The 12,995-nt window shown below is 44.8% G+C and overlaps 1 protein-coding gene across 1 annotated transcript in view; it reads right to left on the bottom strand.

The window, feature by feature from the left end:
• The window catches only part of RTF1 (RTF1 homolog, Paf1/RNA polymerase II complex component), a 39,490-nt gene that overhangs the window by 21,162 nt on the left and 5,333 nt on the right, over window positions 1–12,995 (bottom strand).

Consider the following 12,995-nt stretch of genomic DNA (forward strand, 5'->3'; position numbering starts at 1 on the left):
ATGAAATATGAGCACCACTCTCTTCTCCCTCCCACAAAACACTGGAGTAAAAACAACTGAGAAACACTCCAATATCTGACAGCAAGATATCAGTCATACAAGAGAAAAAAAAATGCAGCCAATAAGAAACTTACAAAATGAAAAGATTTTACAAGTTTGTTTTGGGGGGTTTTATTTGGTTTTGGGGTTGTTTTTTGTTGGTTTTTTTTTTTTGGGGGGGGGGGGGGGGGCGGTGTCGTTTCATGGCTGCTTTGGGTTATTTCTTGAAAAAAACCAACCAACAAACAAAAAAGCAGTTATCAGTGCAAGCCCACAGTTTAAAAGGAGTGTCCTACTAAAACAGTAAAGGCTTCAGAGTCTGCAATATTTGCCAGGAGAAAATAGGTACTGAAGACATTTTCCTAGGAAAATAATTTTAAACAACTGTCCCACTGCATTTTTAAAGATTAGTTTCAGTTTACTACCATTAAACAGAAGAAACAACAGATGTGTTTCCAAAACTAGTTTATTCAAGAGCATATTTTAGATTTCATGAAGGCACACCAATTACATGACAGTCTTTCCAAAATCTCAGTTTTACCAAGAGTACACAGCACTTATTTTTTTACACAACAAACCAATAGCACACTTGCTCAAAGACAGCAGTGTCACCACCTGCCTCTATGTACACAAGTCAGAATCAAATCAGAGTCACAGAAATCAGGAAAAAAAGAGAAAAAAACCCAAGTGTCAAGTCTTAATTTTAACTTTCTGTTAGCACCATATCCTCAATTACCTTAGACTTCATTTTCCAAGTACAGGACTTATACCACTACGCACACAGAGGTAACAACTTCAAATCCTGAAGTCCCAGGAGAAGGGCTAGTATTTACCTTATTCTTACTGGAATTTTTGCATTGTCCCAACTACCTGGGTAAAGCCACAGAACAGAACTGACAAGGACCGCCTATATAGTATTTTAAAGCTTTACAATATTTTGTAACACACTTCACTACCTCTCCTAGAAATTCTACAGGTGCGAGACCTTCAGAGATAAGACAGTTACTTTCTAAATATATATACACACACACACACACACATACTGTTATACTCTTCATACCTGTATGTTATTTTTACCTTTCATGCACATCACCATCTGTTCAAGCAACAGCCTACTAAAAAAAAAAATATATATATATATTCCTAATTCAAATGAGCAAATACTCCTTTGCATAAAGGAGATCTTGTGCTCAAAACTACTCTAACTGAAAAAAAAAAATCTTTAGATTTGACCTCTAGTACACACAAACTTCAGGCTTCACACCCACCCACCCTTTTCCTGGGGCATGAATCAAGTCCATCCCTGCAGACAATAATCATTAACCAAATTTGATCACTTTTACCTGATAAGGTACCATCTTCAAAGAACCCTGGTGTTCAAATACTCAAAATAAAACTCAACCAAATAGTTAGAAGCTATTACCTGATTACCTGATCTACTAATATCTTCAGAATTTCATAGGTTTTGATTTCTCCCACACTCAGCCTTGTACCTTCCATATTACCGCCTACTTCATAATCTTCATTAAGCATCAGCTATGCATTCAAAACTATCTGTCAAAGGCCAGGCAGAACTTTTCTTTTCTGATGCAAAAGTACAGGTACCTAGTGGTGAGCCTATTGCAATCCATGCCCAATGCAGCTAGCCCAGTCTGTTATGGTCCACAGGATAGGTGAGAAACTGCACAGAAAGCATCTAGTTTGCATCAGCCTGAGTCTGCACTCAAGTCTCTATTGGCTTCCACTTAAACTTTTACTTGTTCAGTGCTACAATACTGCTGCCTAATAATATTCCTCATTAACTATGCCCATGTAAATCAATTAAGAACAAGCTTCTACTCTGCCTGAATCTGCTCAAACCTCAACGTTAAGGAATCAACTCACAGGTATTACATAAAAGTGCATTTTTGCTATTTGATCCAGAGCTCACCTACTGCCAGCATACCAGTAAAAACACAACAGTGAGAAAGTGAAACTGAGCATTTTGCAAGGAGCAGAGGAGCCCTTTGAACCAGGGGTGCAGAGGTGCCTCCTTCGCAGAGCTCTGCCACTTCTTTTCAGTCTTCTAACACTGATTTATACCTTGCATCAGCATGCTGAATAGTAAGGAAGAAGCACAGAGAAAGCCATAGTATACACCACAGTTATATTAAGACCTTGAGAGGTCATGCTGAGATTAAAGAAGTTAAGATCAGATAAAAGCAGCAGGACTTCAGTCGTTAATAAAATGTTCAACAGCTGTAGATACATGCATTACAGATCACTGTTCTCAGCCTTTGACTCACAAGTAGAACTGTGGAGAGAACCTGGGTCCAGGAAGATGGGACTGAAGAGGAAGCTGCGTGACAACCTCTTGAACAAAAAAAAGAGTAATAAAACAATAATCTGCCCTAATCTAGTAAATTTGGCTTCAGTTTCTATTTCACCCTCGAGATTACACTTCATCTCACTTTTGTTTATGCAAGTCATCTCTACATCTTTTAGGTCACAACAACTGGTTGTTACCTCCCAGTTTCAGCGCTGTCACAAAGCCAAATTCTTCCTCACCCACCTCAGGTGCTTCCCGGGTTATTCAGCTACCTTAATCTCTCATGGATACCTGGTCATTCCTGGTACCACTACAGGGCAAGACAAGGGGTCGAGCAAAACTTACGGGGTGGGGGAAATCATCAAAACCATGATGTAGTCAGTGTGAGGCTCTTTCAGGCTCACAGATTGCTCTGCAGGCTCAGGGACAATACGCTGTCATTTGGACACTGAATGACCATTCTGTATTGTTCAGAGAGAGACTAGCCAACACCAAGTTTCTTCTCCCAGCAGAGGAAGACATAACATAGACTAGCAGTTCTAGCAGTGCAACCCATTTACTCCATGGCAGTGGGAGACAATACTGGAAAGCCATGAGCTGCATGGCAACCTGCAGTCCAAACCAGAGTCTTGAGCCCCTTCCTCATGCTCCAGCACACCAGCAGAGATCAGAAAGGCAACAACATGTTTGCATGTAACATCAAGTAAAAATGCACATACAGTTAGAATCAGAAGCATTTGCTTGCTCTGTTTCCCTTACCTCCATGCACCTCAAACAGCAAACAATATTTTCCAAAATCTGTCCTCTGTTGCAGCTTCTCCAGGTTCTCTCTTCCTTGTTGCAGTCAAGCAGAGCCAGTCAACACTTTTCACACACTTTCCATGACTATAACATCTCTAAACAGTGCCTCTATTCACTGCTGCCTCCTTGGCCACCATCTGTAAACCTCCGTGGTTCCAGATTCAGCAAGTTAATAAACCCATGCAGAAATGTGCTGCAGCGTGGCTTTCTGCTTATTGTTTAGTACTGTCAAACAACAGAGCTTTATGGTTCAATTCACAGGAAGTAGCCAGAAGAATATTTCAATTTCTCCTCTTGCTTCAAAGCTTCACAATGCTAATAGCTTGCATATTTCCCCCAAGAAGTCCAAACTAAGCCACAGTACCCAAAATGGACTGACAACAACAAAAAAATCCCCTACATTAGAAATCAGCCAGATTTAGAAGTCAGCTTCTACAAAAGCAAATGATTGAAGAAAATCATTTATAGTTCAGCAAACCTGGAACATATTTCCACTAGGGAGATTAAATGAGATCAGCGGGGAAGTAGCAAGCTCTGAGAGTATAGAACTGTCTTACCCCTGCTGCTCAGATAGTCACTATGTTCTCCTATTCACACATACCTAAATACATTATCCACTGAGATTTTATTTTGCAACTCAGTAATCTCCCTGCTTTTTTTTTTAATAGCATCAAACAAAACAGAGATGCACAACCAAGGTTACCAGCCAGTTGTTGCCATATCCTTCCCTCCCAGATACTGCTTTTATAAGCAAAAGGCAAATTACAAGCCAGAACAAAGCAAAACAGGTCCCTTACCAATGTGTTCCTTTCCTAGGCCAAACTTACACACCATGACAACATGACAGCTTAGGAGCATCAAGGTACAGAACACTAGCCCAGCTTACAAACTTTCATCCATTCATACAGGGGAAAAAAAAAAAGGCAGCCCTGCAGGCAAGTCATCAAACTACAGTTTCAGTCTGAAGACGACAGCAGCCAGCACAGATACGAAGATAAGGCAGCATTTACTGTCCTCAGGGTTTCTCAAAGCTGGGAGAACTCTGGAGGTAGCACTCAAGAGCTACAAGGAGGAAAACGCTCTCTACCACTGCTGTTAAAAGTAAATAGTAAATTAAAAGCCCTTGTTACTTTTCTTGCTTTTTGGTGTCTGCACCTGTCATTCGGATGCCTCAAATACCTTCACAATGACAACAGCCCAGCAATTAGAAAACGTAAAAGGACTATTTTAGACACAAGGAGGAGAGTCAAGGTGTCAACAACAAAATGGAAAGGAGATAAGCAAATAAAGGAAACACCTTCTGAAGCCACATAAGGGACTTTGCCAGAAACTGGCTGAAAGAAGGCTTCGTGGGCCAAAATATCACCAGACACCTGATCCACCCTTATCGTCAGAGTACTGCTCAAAGGAGCTCACAGAAAGGTAACTACAGGTAACTATGAAAAACAAAGTCTACCTATAGTAGGTTCAAATTCAGTTGAAGCTGCAAGTTAACATTTGCTCTAGAAGTATTTTGAGGGGTCCATGTGTTGAAAAATGAGAAGAACTGCTGAGTGATGACATCAAGATGGTAGACACCAAATGGCAATGAAGAAGCACTCTCCATAGTGAAAACAAACTTGGGTATGCCACTGGCTGCAAAAAACCTGCAATGTTTTATTTTGGAAGCCACAGCCAAACAATGGGAGATGGCAACAGCCATAAAACACTTGGTCAGTGTGCCTTGCATGGCTCTAGAATCACCAGCCAGCAAGCATCATCTGGACTAACAAAGGCTAATGATTCCTCCAGATATTAGACAGTGCTTTAGGACTGGATTGTTCTCAGCAAAAACTGCTCCCTAGGTACAAAGGAAAAGTTCATACAGTGAAAAAAATTAAATAAAATCACATATTCCATTCCAATACCTCCATGAGTATTTCTGGAGTAACTTGCTCCGCTTCAGGGCTGCTGCAGACTTTCAGAAGTTATCCCCATGCTAGTTTGCAATTTAAAGCAGCTACCTGCAGAACAAATTTTATATCTGTTTTGTCCACAGGTGGTTCACATTACTTCTTTGGACGTGCTAGCCTCCATACAATTAGCCTGTGCTATTCAGATTTGCACTTGCAGTTTGTTTGCTCTGGGGGGAGTAACAGCACCTCTTTTCCTTAAGGAAAGCTTTACTATTCTACTTGCTAACAGCTGAAGGAAACTGTCTCCAAGGAAAGTATAGGCTGTGTGCTTTGTAATTTTGACAGCTGTGTCTAGGAAGATTAAAGCACAGCCTGTTCCAAATTTCTTAAGCTTGGGAAAATGTACCACAAAGACCTCACAGGACTGGAGAACCCACTCATTCTTGGAGCCCTAATTAAGCAGTATTATGAAATGAAAGCACACAGGGAAGGAAGACATTTGGCATTGTAATCTCTAAAAACCCAGAAAGACACCCCCAAAAATGGAAGGAATACATACAGTTTTCTGCCAACCTGTGGTTTCCTACAGTGTTCTGACTCGAAGTGCAGAACATAGATCCAAACTTTGAAGCCCTTTCCTCGTGACACAGCATAAAGTCTCCTAGGCCAACTGTTACTTGAGACTGATTTCCTCACTGGCTGGATGACCACTGTTCACCTCTTCCTCTGTCCCGTAGCTCTTGACAAGACCTTCAGCTATTTGCTTCCTACTGAATCTGCATATTTGCAAATAAAGGCCTAAACAGATATCCCTGGCTAAACTCAAGACTAGTACCAAGCATTCGTGATATAGCTTTTCTGATCCTGGAGTTATCTTTTGTTATCACCCTAGAGCTGTTAAAAAGCACAACCAAACCCCTCACAACATTAGAACAAGTATAGACAGATGCACAGACTTACACCATCATTGCTAACAGCAGACCTTTCAAGAACAGGAGCTCCTACAGCTTTGTGGCTTGCTGTCTAATTGTTGTGGTTCAACCATCAGGCAGTTGACCACCACACAGTCAGTGGGATGAGGGAGAGAATAGGAAAAAAGGTAGAACTCATGGGCTGAGAAAAAGACAATTTAATAGGGCAGAAAAGGAAGGGGAAATAATATTAATAATGATTTAAAAATATACAAAACAAGCGATGCACAACGCATTTGCTCACCACCCGCTGACCGATGCTCAGCCAGATCCCAAGCAGTGGACCACCCCCCCGGCCAACCTCCCCAGTTTTTCATTCAGCACAACATCATATGATATGGAACATCCCTGGGGTCAGCTGGGGTCAGCTGCCCTGGCTGTGTCCCTTCCAGCTTCTTGTGCACCTCCAGCCCCTCGCTGGCAGGGCAGTACGAGAAGCTGAAAAGTCCTTGAGTAGTGTAAGCACTGCTCAGCAACAACTAAAACATCAGTGTGTTGTCAAGATTATTCTCATACTAAATCCAAAACACAGCACTATACCAGCAGCTAGGAACACACAAAAAATTAACTCTATCCCAGCTGAAACCAGGACAGCATCCATCCCATATTCTATACATCTACATCATGCCCAGGTCCCACACTTCCCAGTACATTCCAATTAATCACCACTTTTCCTGTCTTCTGATATATACACACAGATATCATTCCCTTAGTCTACAGGCCATCCCTATAAAATGTCCATTGATTTCATTTAGTCAATGACTTTGGGCTCCATCTGTCATAACGGTCCTTCAGGGCAGGAGGGATAGTATGGGGTGTTGGATTGTTGCATGCTGAAGCCAGTCCTGGTTCCATCACCGCTGCACTTTGCTTGGTTTCATCAAAGTTCATTCTTCATCGGTCTAGGTGATTCTTACTGTAATACCATTGATATGGCATATAGTCACTACTATAACTATAGAAGTAATGATATACAAAATTATATAGCAATTAACATCATACAATTTAATTCATTGGCTATTCTCACCCAAAAGCAAATCCCTGAGGTGCACATTGGACTTCCCAATCCTCCTGCATCACCCACCAAGCGCACCCAGGTCCTTAAGCAAAAGCAATTCCACGAATGGGTTTGTCTTTCCCTAAGGCAGGAGTAAACCATACTCTCGTCTCCAGCATATTTTTTTACATGCACTATAGGGAATTTACCCCCTTCTACAGTATATAAAAAAGTTTTGACTGGGCAAGGTCAGCTTGATTGGCCAATGCCCTAATATTGACTAACCAGGTGGCTTTTCCTATATGGGTATCACAATGTTTGAACATCCCACCCCCATTGCTCTCAGTGTAGTCTTTAAAAGTCCATTGTATCATTCGATTTTTCCAGAGGCCGGTGCATGACAAGGGACATGATACACCCACTCAAGGCCATGCTCTTTGGCCCAGCTGTCTATGAGGCTGTTTCAGAAATGAGTCCCGTTGTCTGACCCAGTTCTCTCTGGGGTGCCATGTTGCCATAAGACTTGCTTTTCAAGGCCCAAGATAGTGTTCCAGGTGCTGTCAGGGGCACGGGATATGTTTCTGGTCACCCAGTGGTTGCTTCCACCTTGGTGAGCACATGGCATTTGCATTGGCAGGTTTGTGGGAGTGTGATATAACCGATCTGCCAGGCCTCCCCATATATTTCAGCCATCGTCCCCCATACCACAGAGGCTTTACCCGCTTCGCTTGCTTGATTGCAGCGCATGTGTCACATTCGTGGATAGCCTGCACAATAGCGTCCATGGTCAAGTCCACCCCTCGATCACGAGCTCATCTGTATGTTGCATCTCTCCCTTGATGGCCTGAGGTGTCATGGGCCCACCAAGCTAGAAATAGTTCACCCTTATGTTGCCAGTCCAGATCCACCTCAGCCACTTCAATCTTGGCAGCCTGATCTACCTGCTGGTTGTTCCGATGTTCTTCAGTGGCCCAACTCTTGGACATGAGCATCCACATGACGTACCTTTACAAACAGGTTCTCTATCCAGACAGCAATATCTTGCCACAATGCAGCAGCCCAGATGGGTTTACCTCTGCGCTGCCAGTTGCTCTGCTTCCAGTGCTGCAGCCAGCCCCACAGGGCATTTGCCACCATCCAGGAGTCAGTATAGAGGTAGAGCACTGGCCACTTTTCCCGTTCAGCGATGTCTAAGGCCAGCTGGATGGCCTTTACCTCTGCAAAGTGGCTCGATTCACCTTCTCCTTCAGCAGTTTCTGTGACTTGTCGTGTAGGACTCCATACAGCAGCCTTCCGTCTCCGGTGCTTCCCCACAAGGCGACAGGACCCATCAGTGAACTGGGCATACTGCTTCTCATCTTCTGGCACTTTGTTATACAGAGGGGCTTCTTCAGCACACGTCACCTCCTCCTCTGGTGATAATCCAAATCTTTGCTTTCTGGCCAGTCCATGATCACTTCCAAGATTCCTGGGTGACTGGGGTTTCCCATTTGAGCCCGTTGTGTGATCAGTGCAACCCATTTACTCCATGTAGCATCAGTTGCTTTGAACATGCAGCCCAGCACCGGCAGTCGGGGCGCCAGGAGCAGCTGTGCTTCAGTACCAACCACTTCTGAAGCAGCTCGAACCCTTTCATGTGCTGCCAATATCTCTTTCTCAGTTGGAGTATAGCGGGCTTCGGACCCTCTGTATCCACAACTCCAGAACCCTAGGGGTCGGCCTCGGGTCTCCCCTGGTGCTTTCTGCCAGAGGCTCCAGGTAGGACCGCTCTCCCCAGACACGGTGTAGAGCACATTTTTAACATCTTGTCCTGCCTGGACTGGCCCAAGAGCTACTGCATGAACTATCTCCCCTGTTTAATCTGTTCAAAGGCTTGTTGTTGCTCAGGGCCCCGTTTGAAATCATTCTCCTTCAAGGTCACCTCATAGAGAGGGCTTATGATCAGACTGTAATTTGGAATATACATTCTCCAAAAGCCCACAATGCCTAAAGAAGATCCTGTTTCCTTTTTGCTAGTTGGTGGAGACACGGCTGCTATTTTGTTGATCTCATCCATTGCGATCTGACGACGACCATCTTGCCATTTGATTCCTAAGAACTGGATCTCTTGTGCGGGTCCCTTTGTTTTATGGCAAAACCAGCTTTCAGAAGGATTTGGACTATTTTCTTCCCTTTCTCAAAAACTCCTCCTGCTGCGTTGCTCCACACGATGATGTCATCAATGTATTGAAGGTGTTCCAGAACTCCACCCTGTTCTAGTGCATTATGGATCAGTCCATGACAAATGGTAGGGCTGTGTTTCCGCCCCTGGGGCAGTCGATTCCAGGTACTGGACACCCCTCCAAGTGAAAGCAAACTGTGGCCTGCACTCTGCTGCCAGAGGGATCAAGAAGACTGCATTAGCAATATCAGTTGTGGCATACCACTTGGCTGCCTTGGACTCCAGTTCGTATTGAAGTTCTAGCATGGCTGGCACAGCAGCACTCAGTGGCGGCGTGACTTCGTTCAGGCCATGATAGTCTACTGTTAGCCTCCACTCTCCGTTAGATTTCCGCACTGGCCATATGGGACTGTTAAACGGTGAGCGAGTCTTACGGGTCACTCCTTGGCTCTCCAGTCGACGAATGAGCCCATGGACGGGAATCAGGGAGTCTCGGTTGGTGTGATATTGCCGCCAGTTGGTGCACTGTTGTGGTGGCGATCGGCACCTGTTGGTCTTTGACCCTCAGCAACCCCACAACAAAAGGGACCTTCGAGAGACCGGGCAAGGTAGACAGCTGTTTAATTTCCTCCGTCTCCAAGGCAGATACTCCAAAAGCCCACCAGTACCCTTTTGGGTCCTTGAAATACCCTCTCCTGAGGCAGTCTATGCCAAGGATGCACAGAGCCTCTGGGCCAGTCACAATGGGGTGCTTCTGCCACTCCTTCCCAGTTAGGCTCACTTCGGTCTCCAATACAGTTAGCTCTTGGGATCCCCCCGTCACTCCAGCAATGCTGATGGGTTCTGCCCCTATATAGTTTGATGGCATTAAGGTGCACTGTGCGCCGGTGTCCACTAGAGCTTTACACTCCTGTGGGTTGGATATGCCAGGCCATCGGATCCACACAGTCCAGTAAGCCCGGTTGTCCCTTTCCTCCACTTGGCTGGATGCAGGGCCCCTCTAGACCTGATCATAGTATTCGTTACTCACTTCTTGTAAATATAAATCAAAAGTCACTTTATTGAGATGGGAAGTAATATCAGCTCTTCTACTCCGTTTGGGGACCTGCTCACTGGAAACTGGAGCAGCAATTTTCCTGGAAGAACTCCTTTCATTACTTTTTCTCCTTGCAATCCACTCACCTGTGCCTCTAGGGTCGAGGTGGGTCTTCTATCCCACATACATTCCTCATTCTTTCATGGTCATGCAGGTAGAATCATAGGGTGGCCCATGGTGTGTACCCACTACACCCTCTCTCTTGAGCGGAGGGACACTTACTCCCAATGGCTGATAGTGGTCTGTACAGGTGGGGAGTGGGACATATCTTCTTTGAATTGCTGGAACTCCCAGAAGAGTTTCTCCACAGCCGAGACACAGGCCCATAGGGAGGAAGAGAGATTTTCTTCATATTGCGCAAGTTAGACAGCCAATTCATCCACTGTTTGACCCTCTCCATCTTTCCAGGTCATTACTGCCAATGAGTTGCCATATGATGATGGTGCACTCCATACAAATTTCCACTTGACGTCATCTGGATCTTTGGATAACTGCTCGCTGTCCTGTTCACCATAAATCACCTCCAGCACAGCTAATTCCCTCAGGTACTGGATACCTCTCTCCATGGTGGCCCACTTGCCTGGGTGACATATAACTTCTTTCTTGAAGGGATATCTTTCCTTCATGCCTGAGAGGAGTCACCTCCAGAGGCTGAGGGCTTGTGCCCCTTTTCCAATGGCTTTGGCAATGCCCCCTTCCCCAGAAAGGGATCCCAGCTGCCTGGCTTCTCTACCCTCTAATTCCAGCCTACTGGCCCCATTTTCCCATCATTGGAGCAGCCAGGTGATAATGTGCTCGTCTGGACGTGGCTGAAACCTTTTCGCATATGTCACTGCTCACGCAGGGACAGGGATCGGGTGGTTACCATCTCATTTATGGGTTCTGCCTCTCCCTCCTCCTGTTCTCGTGATGGCCCTGCTTCAGATTAGCCTGCCTCACCCACTCCTTCCCCTTCTTAGTAGGGGTTGCTTCCCTTACTAAATGAGCTGACTTTCGTATCCAATATTTCTTCTTGTTTATAGGGGCAACTGATACCAGCACAGGTTGGTTCTCCAGTTCAGCCACAGTGCTTGTCGCAGGGTTTGGAGCAGCCGCTGTGCCTGTTGTTTTGTCGTCAGATCCAGATCCAGATCCTTCTCTTCCCCTTGTGGGTACTGAATAATGTTGAACACAGCTCAGCAGGCATGGGCCAGGCCCCAGCATGTTGCAGTGATTTGTGGCTCTCTGGAACTGCCAGGGCGACAGCATACTTTTTCCAAATATTTTACTAGTTTTTCAGGATTCTGCACTTGTTCAGGGATGAAGTTCCAAAACACCGGAGGTGCCCACCCTCCTAGGTACTTGCCCATGCTATCCCACACACCCTGCCACTCATAACTATCCAGCCTTGGGGCAGATCTCTGGGAGGTATTCTTAAGTCGTTGTTTAACCTTAAACAAGACTTGAGCCACATTCAGGAGACAAAGCAATAGGAACATGTTGGTTTGAACATCCCAAGGATATTGAAAATTCTCAAGAGCTACTGTAACTAGCCTGGAGAAGGGGAAGGAGGAAGAGAAAGTGTTCCCCCTTGTCTCCCCAAAAGTTGCCTCTCCAAGGAGAAAAGACTGTAATTTTTAATAGTTTCCAAGAAATGGCTCCCCAAGTACAGAGATCACAGTAATGCTGAGTACAAATACAGATTAGTCTCATGACCAGTAATTCTATCATACCATAAACCACTGTTACACAGTACAGCAAAATGATAACCTTAATCCAGCCCCCAGGGGTGATAAACAGCACAGCAGGGAACATATACAGAGAGTAAGATGTTACATAGCACTACTCTGGGAACGAGCACCACAACCTTGAGGGCAAATGAATCAACATTGCAACTGGCAACTATTAACCTAATAACAAATGCTTATCACAAATATATTTTAACACACTCTGGTCAGACCTGTCATTTTCTCAACCCTTTGAGCCCCATGTTGGGCACCAAAAAGGACTGTTGTGGTTTAACTGGCAGGCAGCTAAACAAACAAACAGCTGTTCGCTCACTGACCTCCGCAGTGGGATGGGGGAGAGAATAGGGAAAAAGGTAGAACTCATGGGCTGAGAAAAAGACAATTTAATAGGGCAGAAAAGGAAGGGGAAATAATATTAATAATGATTTAAAAATATACAAAACAAGCGATCCACAACGCGTTTGCTCACCACCCGCTGACCGATGCTCAGCCAGATCCCAAGCAGTGGACCACCCCCCGGCCAACCTCCCCAGTTTTTCATTCAGCACGACATCATATGATATGGAACATCCCTGGGGTCAGTTGGGGTCAGCTGCCCTGGCTGTGTCCCTTCCAGCTTCTTGTGCACCTCCAGCCCCTCGCTGGCAGGGCGGTATGAGAAGCTGAAAAGTCCTTGAGTAGTGTAAGCACTGCTCAGCAACAACTAAAACATCAGTGTGTTGTCAAGATTATTCTCATACTAAATCCAAAACACAGCACTATACCAGCAGCTAGGAACACACAAAAAATTAACTCTATCCCAGCTGAAACCAGGACACTAATCTACCCTGATGTTAGTGAAGTTGTTGCAGAAGTCATCTGGGCTTCACCATGCAACAGGAAGAATTCTCCTGCCATAAGCAGTGATGCCAGGATAAAAGGAATAGCGAAAACCCAGAATTAACCTACAGCAACTGAGGAACACCATTCACACAATGTCTTCAATAAGCAATGATGGTAC

Source organism: Phalacrocorax carbo, chromosome 10 (assembly GCF_963921805.1).
Source record: "Phalacrocorax carbo chromosome 10, bPhaCar2.1, whole genome shotgun sequence".
NCBI classification, from domain to species: domain Eukaryota; kingdom Metazoa; phylum Chordata; class Aves; order Suliformes; family Phalacrocoracidae; genus Phalacrocorax; species Phalacrocorax carbo.